Here is a 13,713-nt window from a genome sequence, read left to right on the forward strand (position 1 = left end):
ATACGCGTAACCATGAAATCATTTTCGAGAGAAGTGTTAATTCTGGGATGACTTTAATGATATATCTTCAATTTGCGTATTGTCGTATTTTCACGTGCCGCCGCGGGACAGACATTCTACCATTATTTAGCGTGGCGTTTGATGAACATTATCATCAAATTATGGCGAGCATTCATTTAAATATTTAATTTGGACAGTTATAGTGGCATCAGCGCATTAGACTCTGAACTGCTCTGTTAGTTAGATTGTGTGGATTCTTTTTTTTTTCGTCTGTGACTTTCAGAATATAGAGAGAGTTTTTTTTCACGATCGTTTTTGATTATAAATCCCAGACAATCTCCTAATTCCTCAGAGCTATAAGCTGTAGCTATAAGTGTATTTCTCAGATGAAGTGGGCACTAGGAATGCTAATTACAGGCTCCACGTTTTGCTAATCATTTTCTGGTTGCCAATATTGTAGTTAGAGAGCCAGTGTTGAGAAAGGTAAAACAACAGCATAAATAATAGGAACATTTTTATAAAACAATAATTTCCACCCGCCGCCCCACATATGGTTAAACGGCAGGGAAATGCAATGTTTCTACATTCAAACGTATATAACAACAAACAAATTTCCTAACCGCCGCCCCACACAAGGAAGATGCCGGTGGCACTGCTGTTACGAAATAAGTCGTTCACGGAGGAAGTTTCCGTCACAGTAAGCCAGTCTTAGCTCGGTGATGCCTACACATTAACCACCGGAAATCTGAGGACGCCTCTGCAGATAAACGTTGCTAACAGTTTAACTGTCCAGCATTACCTCACCCCCTCCCCTCCTCTCACCTTTCTCTCCCCCCCCCCCCCCCTAACCATCATGGTTTCAATAGCTTCACTTATGCTTGGGCAATCCCATTTTCAGCTAACAGCGCTCCCAGGTGGAATGAAGGCGTGTATTTATAACTACGACATCCAAACAAAATAAACCCTGCAATAATGCTAATGTGTATGTGTCATTACTATAAGCCTCGCATATTAATTACTGGAAAATACAAGAATGGCCATCGCTATTAATGTAATTTCGACTGATCCATACGATTCCGAAGACACACGCTGGACAGCTAGCACACTTAAGTATTTTAAAGTAAAATATTGCGACAAAAACATACCTGGGAATTAATAATGAGTGACACCGCATATACAGGATGCTTCAAAAAGAATAAATGTATTTCGAACGCTTGTATTTATTAAACTTCAAGACATACGACTATGGTAATTGGGACACAATATCCAGGGAGTTTCCGTAAGAGCGTGCAAAAATTTAACGGGTCTTAGAAGGTGCTCCACTGAACAAATTAAGGTAGGGAACCTGCATCGGAGAAGCCGGGTTAAGGAGATAAGAGGAATAAAATCACATTACTATGTACTTTTTATTTACATTAGTTACGGGTAACTACAAATACCGTCACTGACACAATGATCGTACCATTTGCGCGCTGGAACGCCCAGTGGGCAACACAAAGTACCTAGAACGCCGCACATAGTACACTAGCATATCGAAGATATGTATCGTAGCAACCAAAGATGGGAGCACAGCTCCCACCATTGCCATGCTTCCCCCCTCAGACATGTCAGTGTCTGTTGGTGAATCAGTATCTGGATGACTTGGGATGGGTCATTTACGATGACCCAATAGGTTTCTTTTTTTGCTGTCGTGTAATATTTATTATTTTTTTGATTTTCTCAACGAAAGGACAGGTACTTCATTTCAATTTCTATAGTAATGTGTCACATCACCAAGAACGATAATCTTGGCACAATTCCGTGCACTTTTAACCCAAACGGACACAGACTCTGATTCATTTACTTTACGACGATTCCTTGTCTTAAGAACCAACGGCATTGTAGACATGTAGCAAGATGAACCACGATCTCTGTTATACACTTCACATATCTTACAAAATGTGCTGAAACTGACGGCCATCAAGCTCAATATAAGCATGACATCGGCGAACAAGATTCTGACAAATCCCGACAAATATCCCTGGTGTGTTTCGAATCACATCACAGGTGGCTACAATTCTGGCATTTAATTCCGTCTCCGTATCCTATGGGATCTGATACTCAAGCGACTTTAGATACCCCCATAGAAAACAGTCAAGAGGATTCAGGTCAGGTGACCTCGCAAGCCCTGGAATAGGACCTCCCCTTCCAACCCCGCGACCAGGAAATACCACATTGAGACGGTCGCGGACATCCACACTGAAGTGACCCGGTGCACCGTGATGATGCCTGTCAGAAAGTCGTTCCTGTGCAGTCTTTCACCAGAGAGAGCATTGCAGCGTACTTCCCATACACAAGGTACATTGGGTTTTGCGAAACTGTACTCCACCGTATTTTACTGTACGTCTCTGAATAGCACTGGTAATGAATGAGTCCGTCGTTGATTCATAGCACATTCTGTCATGGGACGATGTAAATACAACAGAGCCACCTTATGGAAGTAGTAAAGTAGACAAAACCTGCTTCATGACTTCCTAGTAATCAGGCTCGTCCTCCATGTTTCCATGCAGGAAATAAAGAATGTATATGTAAATAAACAGCACAGTTCGTGTAAACTTGTACTCATGTCAGTTGTAAATAACCTGGAAAACAGTAATGCTAGACAAAGCGGTAGACAAGTTTACTTCCATATCTCCTTAAGCTGGCTTCTCTGACCCGAAGTTCTCTACCTCAAATGGTTCAATGGAGCATTCTCTATGTCTTGTTATATTTTTGCACGCTCTTACGGAAACATACTGTATATTATGAATCTCTCAAGTTTAGATAACACACTTTTAATACGTCATCCACAAGCAACACCAAGAACATGACATAGATACTCGAATTCTTTCCATGCTCAGATGAGCATATCCATCATTACTGATGTTATGGCAGTTCACTCAGATATTCAAGCACATGGCGACTGCAGTGAACGGATGAAGTTATCCTTGTTTAGCCTCGGAAACTACTAGTTTTGTAACACAGCAATGTTACTACTGGCTGTTAACCGTTTTTCCATCGAAGAAGAATGGACCATACACGGATGAATGGGATATCTCACAAAACGCATTGACTTTGTGTGAATCTCGCGCATGTACAGTGTGTGTATATGCGTTCTACAGGGGCCAAATTCAGACATTGTAATTTTCCATTAAGGTGGAATGAACACTGAACATGACGCGTTGTCGCTGACAACAACTACAAGAATATAGGCAACAAAAACTGATAAGTGGGGGAATTGCCGATCTGTGCATGTTGCTTGCATTAAAGGACAAGAAATTCCTTGCCAATCACTCGTCGTCATGGCGTCGAGAACACTGAGGCCGCCGGCCACGGTGGCCGAGCAGATCTAGGCGCTTCAGTCCGGAACCGCGCGACTGCTGCGGTCGCAGGTTCGAATCCTGCCTCGGGCATGGACGTGTGTGATGTCCTTAGGTTAGTTAGGTTTAAGTAGTTCTAAGTTCTAGGGGACTGATGACCTCAGATGTTAAGTCCCATAGTGCTCAGAGCCAACACTGAGGCCAGCTGTGTGACCGTTAAAGACATAGGAACTAAGCAGTGGCTGCATGCTGATAAAGCAATGAGGTCTCAATGGCTGATGGCAACTGTGAGTAAACGTTCTATGCAGATTTGTGCATTGTTATTAATGATGATGTTAGGAGAAATGCAGTAACTCACAGATGTTGTCAACGACATACATGCACCGCGAATAAAATTAATTTTAGAACGTTTCTTATGGTTATCTTCAGACTGCTTTTAGAGAGCCCCCTATCTGAATACATGGGGTTTCCTATATGGCAGCCGTCTTAGGTGGCTTCAAGCGACAGCAGTTGCTCACGTCGTGAGCCATTGAAAAGAATTCTGGATCATTACCTAGGCGCGCACACAGGTCGGTGATCCCCCTCATTTATCAGTCTGTGTAGGACGTTTTCCTGCGGCTTCCGTCAGCAAATGTTCTCATGTTGAGACCTCAGTACTTCGCCCGTGCGCAGGGGCTGCTCGAATCCCATTTCTTTAACAGCTAGAGAGTGGGCCTCAGTGTTCTGGACGCCATGATCATCGGGAGAATCGAGAAGAAATGATAGATTTTACTTTTATCTGGTATGTGCAGCTCTTTTTTTTCCAACGTTCAATGTGCGTGTGTTGTTCGCAATCTAACTCCTGTTGGAGGAATGTTAATTGTAATTGAGTCCTTGGACAACATGATTATCGACAGATGGTTCTCGATCCCGATGGATCTCTACGTTGACATTTGATCGCACAGTGAGAGAGGGGCCATGACACATGTGAGCCTATAACTATATACACACATCAAAAAAGTTTTGCATCAACCCGGTTCCTAGAACACCTGAAGATAGACGTTGACTGTGGATATTGTATCACAGACACAGTCCCTTTGACTGTCAGACATGTCACTAAACCTGCACAGAGATGTAAACAACCATTCATGAGCAGCGCCTGTTAGACGGAGGAGGTACGACAGCCGATCAGTTCCAGTCATTCCACCAGGAAGTAGGTAGACGGCTCTTGTTGTCTGTAATTCAACCATACCTAGACGGTAAGTGCCGCGATTCGATCGCGTCTGCACTGTTACTTTGTGCCAGGAAGAGCTCTCAACAAGGGAAGTGTCCAGGCGTCTTGGAGTGAACCAAAGCGATGTTGTTCGGACGTGGAGGAGATACAGAGAGGAGGAACTGTCGATGACATGCCTCGCTCAGGCCGCTCAAGGGGTACTACCTGCGGATTATGGCTCGGAGGAACCATGACAGCAACGCCACCATGTTGAATAATGCTTTTCGTGCAGCCATAGGACGTTGTGTTACGACTCAAACTGTGCGTAATAGGCTGCATGATGCTCAATTTCACTCGCGACGTCCATAGCGAGGTCCATCTTTGCAACGATGACACCATGCTAGTGCACAGTATGCCACGACCAAGGTACCGGAGTGTACAGCAACCTGGACCACCACCTCTGAAGGTCTCGCTGTATGGTGATACAACATGCAATGTGTGGTTTTCATGAGCAATAAAAAGGGCGGAAATGATGTTTATGTTGATCTCTATTAGAATTTTCTGTACAGGTTTCGGAACTCTCGGAAACGAGGTGATGCAAAGCTTTTTTGATGTGTTTATATAGGGATAGTATATTTTTCTGCACTGTGGCCATTGCTCGGTCTCATTTATATGTGGGGAGGACGTGTACATATACTATTTAGGAGTTCCAGTGACATCACGCACTGATACTGCATATTACAAATCTTTTATTTTGTCTGGGAACTCTGACAGACATCGTCCGTAATTAGTGTGGTTCTGGAGCTGTATTTAGTGTCTTATAGCATCCCCATCAATTAATTACAATGAAGCGCCAAAGAAGCTGGTAAGGCATGTGGATTCAAACACAGACATATATAAATAGGCATAAATGGTTCAAATGGCTCTGAGCACTATAGGACTTAACATCTATGGTCATCAGTCAAATAGCAGAATACGGCGCAGCGGTCGGCAACGCCTACATAAGACAAGTGTCTGCCGCAGTTGTTAGATCGGTTACTGCTGCTACAATAGCAGGTTATCAAGATTTAAGTGTGTTTGAACATCGTGTTATAGTCAGCGCACGAACGATGGCACACAGCATCTCCGAGGTAGCAATGAAGTGGGGATTTTCCTGTACGACAATTTCACGAGTGTACCGTAAATATCAGGAATCCGGCGAAACATCAAATCGCCGACATCGCTGCGGCCGGAAAAAATCTTGTAGGAACGGGAGCAACGACGACTGAAGAGGACGTTCAACGTGACAGAAGTGCAACCCTTCCGAAAATTGCTGCAGATGTCAATGCTGGGCCATCAGTTAGTGTCAGCGTGCGAACCATTCAACGAAACATCATCGATATGGGCTTTTGGGGCCGAAGGCCCACTCGTGTATCCTTCATGACTGCACGACATTGGTCTGTTGATGACTGGAAACATGTTGCCTGGTCGAACGAGTCTCGTTTCAAATAGTATCGAGTCGATGGACGTGCACTGTTATGGAGACAGCCTCATGATTCCAAGGATACTGCATCTCAACAGGGGAGTGTTAAAAGCTGGTGGAGGCTCTGCAATGGTGTGGGACCCCTGATACGTCTAGATACGACGTGCGTAAGCATCCTGTCTGATCATCTGCATCCATTCATGTGCATTGTGCATTCCGACGGACTTCGGCAATGCGAGCAGAACAATGCAACGCCTTACACGTCCAGAATTGCTACAGAGTGGCTCCAGAAACACTCTTCTGAGTTTAAACACTTCCGCTGGCCACAAAACGCCCCAGGCATGAACATTATTGAGCATATCTGGGATGCCTTGCAACGTGCTGTTCAGAAGAGGTCCCCGCCCCCTCATACTCTTACGGATTTATGGACAGCCCAGTAGGATTCATGGTGTAAATTCCCTCCAGCACTATACACGATATTAGGCAGGTGTACCAGTTTCTTTGGCTCTTCAGTGTATATTGGTATATTGCAGTGTTTATTGGTATAAATATCATGCTGTGCCTTCTTTTCCATTACTGAAGCATATATATATATATATAAGTCACACATTATCAGTGCCCAGATAAGTTTTTGTTGCACCATTTTATTTTAAAATACTGAAGTGTGCTAGCTGTCCAGCGTGTGTCTTTGTAAATTTATGCATCAGTCGAAATTACTTTAATAGCTATGGCCATACTCGAATTTTCCTATGGGTAATCTACGAGGCTTATAGTAGGCTCACATATGTTGATATTATACTATTGCAACGTTTATTTTGTTTAGATATTGTAGTTATAAATATGTATCTCCATTCCATCTGGGAGTAGTGTCTGGTTGAACATTGGGTCACCCACATATAAGCGCAAGTCTTAAATACGTGATGTTTAGGGGGAGGAGAGGGAGCTTCCAGAATGAGATTTTCACTCTGCAGCGGAGTGTGCGCTGATATGAAACTTCCTGGCAGATTAAAACTGTTGGTACCCTTTATCTGCAAAGGCTTCCACAGATTTCTACTGGTTAATCTGTAGGCATCAGCAAGCTAAAACTGGCTTACTATGGTGGGAAGCTCCCTCCCTGAATGGCTGATTTCGTAAGAGCAGTGGTTTTTTTGCGCCAGCCCCCAAGCCGGAGACGATTACACATACAAAATGTTTAAATAATACAAATTTCTGTAGCATAGTGACAGGGATGGTCATAGTGTGTGGTCTCTGCTGCCTCGAATGACGAAACATTAAATTGTTATTCATTAGTAGAAATAAAGTGGTGTGACTTAACGTAGTATTTTATTAACAAAAAGACACAGACCAATGCTCTCCTATGCTGTCCAGCTTCAGAGTGAATCTCTCCGTCTCAAGTGTCCCAGTAGTGGGGAGTGATCTTGAATGTAAGTCGGCCAAGTGGATAACGTGACACTGGATGTTTAACGTGATACTGGATGTGGTAAGATCGTTATCTCATCCAGAATGCCCACTGCTGTCCTACTATCACAGACGGTAGGAAAACTGGAGCAGAAGAGAATCGAAGCGTTTGAGAAGCGGTGCTACAGAATAATGTTGAAAGTTAGGTGATTTGTTAAGATAAAGAATGAGGAGGTTCTCTACAGAATCGGTGGTGAAAGGAACATGTGGGAAACACTGACAAGAAGAAGAAGGGACATTATTATAGACATGTCTTACGACATCAGGGAATAACCTCCAAGGTGCTAGGGGAGCTGTAGACAGTAAAAACTGCAAGGGAAGCAGAAACTGGAGTGCATCCAAGAAATATTTAAGGACGTAGGATGTAAGTTCTACATCCAACAAATAATTGAGGACGTAGGATGTAAGTTCTACATCCAACAAATAATTGAGGCTGTAGGATGTAAACGCTACTCTGAGATGAAGAGGTTAGTGCAGGAATTAATGGAGGGCATTAAATCCGTGAAATACTGATGACTCAAAAGAAGAAAAAGAAACTCGACATGTTGTAAAACCATAATGCTCGATACAGCGGACTCAAATATTGTGCTAGCACGTTTGAGGTCAGCGAACTGTACTCTAACATTATGTTGAATGTATTTTTTGACCTTATGGTGGAAACTAGACTCGGGACAAAGCCTTCTGGCTATCTTTAGGTGAATATTGGTGAAAATACACCGAGCTCTGCTATTTAAGACCTCCCCCCGCCTCCCGGCGCATGTGAGATGTACCCCATTGTCACTATGCATGCGCTGCTGGGGCGCTTGCGTGTTTGGTCCAAGTTAGTGCGCTGCGCAACGCGCCCTCGTAGTGAAACCTAACTTCACCAGTATCAGATTCATCGTCTTCGAATGGTAAAATCGCAGAACGACATCGGCCGCCCAGAGAACCAAGTTTTATTGTGCGAGGACCTCATGCAGCATCTAACTGGAAACCACCGACCCGATTGACAAGGACGTCAGACACTCGTACTCCAACTGATTCATTGATGATGGTGCTCCAAAAGTTTGACGTATGAGTTACAATTTTTCTCTCATTGCAGTTCATCGAATGACCAATAGATATACAATGTCCGGCGACACCAGACTTGCTGACTAGCAGGAGGAGAGTATACCGCTGGTGTTCAACGCACTCCTCATCAGTGCCCGTCTTTTGCCTGTGTAAGATTTATCGCACTCGCATGGAATCCTACAAACACCTACCTTGTTGTCTCTGACACATCCAAAAAGCGGTAAGACTTTTTGTGGAATATAAAAGACCAATTTAACCTCGTTTCTTAATACTCTGCTTAATTCGCGGAAACATTTCCACTATGTGTTAGTTAAGATGTCCTTTTAAACGTCTTATCCGTTTCCTTGTCTTACCATTTGTATGTCAGTAGAGGCTTTGAAATCTCTGAGGCGAAAGCAACTGTTCATGAAGACAGTTCGTAAGTTTTCCGGTTTGGCTTGCAGGTTATAGGCATCTGACACAGTATAGTGTATCAAGGACTTCAGAACGCCCATTGTTTGTCCCACATAGTGGCAACTAAGAGCCTATAAATAGAGACCCCTATGAGTTCGAAATACCGAATATCCCAGTGCGCCATCGCTTTTACGTTACACCAAGACATCAGCAAATGACAGATAACTTTCTTTCTCCTTCTTCATAGTAAATTTTAGGATTTCATCTATGGAGATGAAATTTTAAAGCAACTCTCAGACACTGTCCAAACCATAAGTCAAACTATAATATTATTATCAGCGTATAGCCAAAATACGGTAGGTTTTAAAACTGCTGGGTCGAGTGGATGGTCATCATAATCTTCCATTAAACAGTTGTCCACTTTAAATAGGAGAGTTCAATGTATTTTCGCCAGTTTTCACCTGTAGATGGCTAGAAGACGCTGCGCCGAAATATCGCGGCAGCTATCTGCAAACACTCGGCCTTCGCCCGAAATTTCATACAATAATCTATACTCCGGAAAAATTGAAATTTTACATAATAAAATCTGTTAATGTAATAGCTTCTGACGGCTTTAAGATGTGTTTTCTAACTAACTTTTGGATATTGCAGCTGTTCTTATCTCGTTACATAAGTACCAATACATAATAGGGAAACGGATATTGATCCACCCAAGTATAAATTTCACAAGGGAGAAACAACCGTCTGCAAATGACCAATTTACATTGAGGTGACAAAAGTAGTGTATATTCACATATACGAATGGCGGCAGTATCGCGTACACAACATACTAAAAGGGCATTGCATTGGCGGAGCTATCTTTGGGTGCTCACGTAATTCATGTGAAAAGATTTGCGACGTGATTATGGCCGCACGGTGCGAATTAACAGACTTTGAAAGCGGAATGATAGTTGGAACTAGACGCATTGGGCATTCCATTTCGGGACTCGTTGGGGAATTCAATATTGTGAGATCCATAGTATCAAGAGCGTGCCGAGAATACCAAATTTGAGGCATTACCTCTCACCACGATCAACACAGTGGCAGAACGAGCTTCCGTTAACGACTGAGAGCAGCGGCGTTTGCATAGAGTTGTCAGCGGTAACAGACAAGCAACATTGCATGACATATCCGTAGAAATCAATGTCGGACGTGCGACGAACGTATCAGTTAGGACAGTACAGCGAAATTTGGCGTTAATGTGCTACGGCAGCAGACGATCGACACGAGTGCCTCTGTTAACAGCACGACATCTCCTGCGGCGTCTCTCCTGGTCTCGTGACCGTATCGGTTGGACCCTAGATGACTGGAACTGTGGCCGGGTCAGATCTGTCCCGATTTCATTTGGTAAGAGCCGATGGTAGGGTTCGAGTGTGGTGCAGATCTCACGAAGTCATTGACCTAAGTTGCCAACAAGGCACTGTGCAAGCTGTTGGTGGCTCCCTAATGGTGTGGACTATGTTTACATGGAAATGGAATGGGTCCTCTGGTGCAACCGATCATTGACTGGAAATGGTTATGTACGGCTACTGGGAGACCATCTGCAGACTTTACGTTCTCTAACAGCGATGAAATTTTTATGGACAAGACCAGGTCACCGGGCTACAATTGTTCGCGATTGGTTTAAATAACATTCTGTACATTTCGAGTCAATGATTTGGCCACAGAGATAGCCCAACATGAATCCCATCGAACATTTATAGGACATACTGTAATAGAGAGATCAGTTCGTACACAAAGTCCTGCACCGGAAACACTTTCCAAATTACGGACAGCTACAGGGTCTAACAACCCTACCACAACAAAGGTCAGCATTTAACAACGATTGTGGTGTTGCTCATGCTGCTAAATACTGCATTTTCGGGCAACAACTAAGTCATTATGTGGCAGGTGTTATTAGAGCACAGTTAATAAAGTCATTTCATGTAATAATCAAAAAACTACGCACTCATCTTTTTGTGTTTCCCACGCTGGTCTCGTCGTAAAATCATGGCTCATCGTTGAAAATCTAGGTGGTTATGATTCCAAGCTCGGATGCAAGATTTTATTCTGCTATATTCAAAAGTTATGTAGATGCGCTTCACAAACCATCCTTGAAGATTACACTTTTGCTGGACAATGGTGATGTAAAAAAAGCAATCAGCACCCAGAATTTAAGTTACCTTTCCTTTTAATTGCAATATCACGTAAACACAAAACATCACTTCACAATACACAACATACTTGAAAACATCTTCCTCACAGTCACTGTTAAAGTTCACATTTTATAAGCGGACTACAATACGCGTCTTTCCTACATGACGTCCAAGACTTAACGTTCTCAAGGTCCAACTCTCTAACAACATAACAACTAACTAATCGATTACGCGCCCAAAAATCAGAGTTACAAGTACGTCAAAGATCATAGTGACAAAAGAAAGAATACACATAAGAATAATATCATTGCAATATAAACATATCGATGTATCAAAAGTAAAATCAAATCTGAATGTTGTCTCAGAAATATGTTACGTAGTTAACAGAAATACAGTAGAATATTACTGGTATCGAGAGGTTCAGGTGAGGTACCATAATGGTTACGTAATTCAAGTACCATTACAAGGGGCAGCATGGCTTTGCTGCAGGGGACATCCACCGACTTGAGTCCGATCCGACACGATGTTCAGACGTACTTCATGACTTTCGTCACCTCTGTGTACATAACAGGGGAACGTATGTTGATCCCACTCACGTATAATTTTCTGGATAGGAGAAACAACGGAGTCTTGTGGATGACCGTCTGCAAGGGAACACTGAGCCGTGGGATCTCTCGATTACGTCGGTGTTGCGGTACGTCTCACGAACACCCACCACGAAGAGCTGGAGCATTTGGATAAGAGCAAGTGAGTAGCAATGGCGGTGATGGGGTGGTTTCTGGATCGAGACAAACAGTTGGTGCCACAGGTAGGCGAGATGGGGCGGTGCCCCGGCAGGTACCGGTGTCAGAGGCGGCCGCCGCAGGTGAGCTGAGGCGAGGTTATGGCTGGGCGCGAGCAGAGCGGTGCCCGTGGTGGAGGTCGCGACCCGCGCTGGCGTGGCGCCGTCCCACGGCTATCTGCGGCCGTTACGTAAGGCCCGCGTGCCGGCCCCACGTGCCGGCCGCTCACGCCGCCGCGCCGCGCCTCGGGCGCATCCTGTTCACGTCGCGCCGCCTGGACACGCTCCAGGCCCCTGCTGCTTCCCCACCAGCCTGCCCGCCTGCCGTTTGGTCGCTCTGTGCGAGCTCGAGGGCGCTGCCGCGGCGCCTGCCCTCATGCATCCTGCACATAGTGGAATCGAGTTACTGCTAGCTACGTCCAACAGACGAATTGGCAGCGAAAATCCAAACCATTTTCTGAGTCCCCTGTTTTGGGATATCCACATGGAACCACTTCTAGACAATTTACAACAGAGTGATGAGGTGCTAGAGGTGATAGCCTATGCAGATGATCTTCTTCTTCTGGTTGGCGGCCGGAACTTCGAAGACATAGAACCCAAAATAGAAAGAGCCATGGCGAAATTGCAACTATGGTGCAGTAATACTAAAATATGTATTTCACCAACCAAATCGACATACCTATTTCTGAAAGGACAGCTAGTAAGAAATCCTACAGTGAGAATTGGGGGCTCACCAGTTCTCAGACGACATCAAACTCGCTACTTGGTAGGTGTTGTTATTGTTGTGGTCTTCAGTCCTGAGACTGGTTTGATGCAGCTCTCCACGCTACTCTATCCTGTGCAAGCTTCTTCATCTCCCAGTACCTACTGCAACCTACATCCTTCTGAATCTGCTTAGTGTATTCATCTCTTGGTCTCCCTCTACGATTTTTACTCTCCACGCTGCCCTCCACCACTAAATTGGTGATCCCTTGATGCCTCAGAACATGTCCCAGCAACCGAACCCTTCTTCTGGTCAAGTTGAGCCACAAACTTCTCTTCTCCCCAATCCTATTCAATACTTCCTCATTAGTTATGTGATCTACCCATCTAATCTTCGGCATTATTCTGTAGCACCACATTTCGAAAGCTTCTATGCTCTTCTTATCCAAACTATTTATCGTCCATGTTTCACTTCCGTACATGGCTACACTCCATACAAATACTTTCAGAAATGACTTCCTGACATTTAAATCTATACTCGACGTTAACAAATTTAAGTATCATCGATGAAAGGTGGAACTTCGGGAAGCACCTGGAATCCGTAACCCAAAGAGCATTACAAGTACTCAATAACCTCATCTCCATAGGACACAAAAGATTTCACCTCCCACCCCGTCACACGTCACGTCACAAATTCTAAAGGTGACAGGGATAAAATACAGGGACCGAAGGGCTATTTACAATTTGTACAGAAACCAGATGGCAGTTATACGAGTCGAGGGGCATGAAAGGGAAGCAGTGGTTGGGAAGGGAGTGAGACAGGTTTGTAGCCTATCCCCGATGTTATTCAATCTGTATATTGAGCAAGCAGTAAAGGAAACAAAAGAAAAATTCGGCATAGGAATTAAAATCCATGGAGAAGAAACAAAAACTTAGAGGTTCGCCGATGACATTGTAATTCTGTCAGAGACAGCAAAGAACTTGGAAGAGCAGTTGAACGGAATGGACAGTGTCTTGAAAAGAGGGTATAAGATGAACATCAACAAAAATAAAACAAGGATAATGGAATGTAGTCATATTAAGTCGGGTGATGCTGAGGGAATTAGATTAGGAAATGAGACACTTAAAGTAGTAAAGGAGTTTTGCTATTTGGGAAGCAAAAT

The sequence above is a fragment of the Schistocerca piceifrons genome, chromosome 1 (genome assembly GCF_021461385.2).
Source record: "Schistocerca piceifrons isolate TAMUIC-IGC-003096 chromosome 1, iqSchPice1.1, whole genome shotgun sequence".
NCBI lineage: Eukaryota > Metazoa > Arthropoda > Insecta > Orthoptera > Acrididae > Schistocerca > Schistocerca piceifrons.